Consider the following 980-nt stretch of genomic DNA (forward strand, 5'->3'; position numbering starts at 1 on the left):
GTGGCGTCTCATTTTCAGCCGGGAGAGTGTGATGATGCTTCACCTATACTCTTCGCGGAAGGAAATGAGCATCATGTGGAAGTAAGGCCACAACTGATTAGTGTCTTACCCGTCTTTAGAGGCCATAAAACCCATGATCCATATAATCACCTCTATGATTTCCTTGCAATTGCTAACAAGAATACTCCGCGAGGAACTAATAGAGATTCGTTTAGACTTCACTTATTTTCGTTCACTTTAAAAAAAGCTAAGTATTAGTTCACTTCTCTTGGCCCCCATAGTATTACTACTTGGGAGCAATTAAAAACTAAATTTTTTCAAGAGTTTTACCCTGCGAGTAAAACAACAGAAATAAGGAAAGTGATACAAGATTTTCACAAAAACCTAATGAAGAATTTCATGATGCATTCGAACGCCTCAAGGAATTGTTGCGTTCATGCCCTCATCATGAATTACCTCGTTGGCAACTTGTACGTTTCTTTTATGATGGAGTCGATACGTAAAAACCAAACCATGATTAATGTCTCGTCTGGCGGCACTATTATGATGCAACATAGTGAAGACGCTTGACGATTCGTGTAGAAGTTGAGTCATGGTTCAAAAACCAATTACTCAGCTAAGAAATAGGACACCCCAGTTTCATCAGCTGCTTTAGTTAGACTAGACAAAAACTGGAAAAATGAAGTCAGATATGATATTAATTCTTTAAATAAAAAATTTGACTTACTAATATCTAGTCTAGGCAAGGAGAAAGGTGTGTTTGTTTTGTAGGGACATAAGGTATGTGTATGTTGTGGAGATTCGGGACACATTGCGGATGAGTGCATGAGAAGTCAAGAGGAAATTAATCAAGTGCACGACTATGGTCAATTACAAAATAGTCCGCAATCATTCAATCAGAACTACAACCAAGGCAGGAACTACAACAACAATGGGAATTTGAACAACAACCGTCAAGGAAATTACCAAAACCAAAATCA

General features: G+C 38.1%; 1 non-coding gene across 1 annotated transcript; it reads right to left on the minus strand.

The window, feature by feature from the left end:
• Positions 1 to 348: 348 nt before the first annotated feature.
• LOC145141651 (small nucleolar RNA R71) lies at positions 349 to 454 on the minus strand. The gene has a single exon (XR_013722844.1). It is a non-coding gene; the product is annotated as a small nucleolar RNA R71 (small nucleolar RNA).
• Positions 455 to 980: the final 526 nt, after the last annotated feature.

This window comes from Lactuca virosa, chromosome 9 (assembly GCF_052849685.1).
Source record: "Lactuca virosa cultivar CGN04683 chromosome 9, Lactuca_virosa_CGN04683_v6, whole genome shotgun sequence".
NCBI classification, from domain to species: domain Eukaryota; kingdom Viridiplantae; phylum Streptophyta; class Magnoliopsida; order Asterales; family Asteraceae; genus Lactuca; species Lactuca virosa.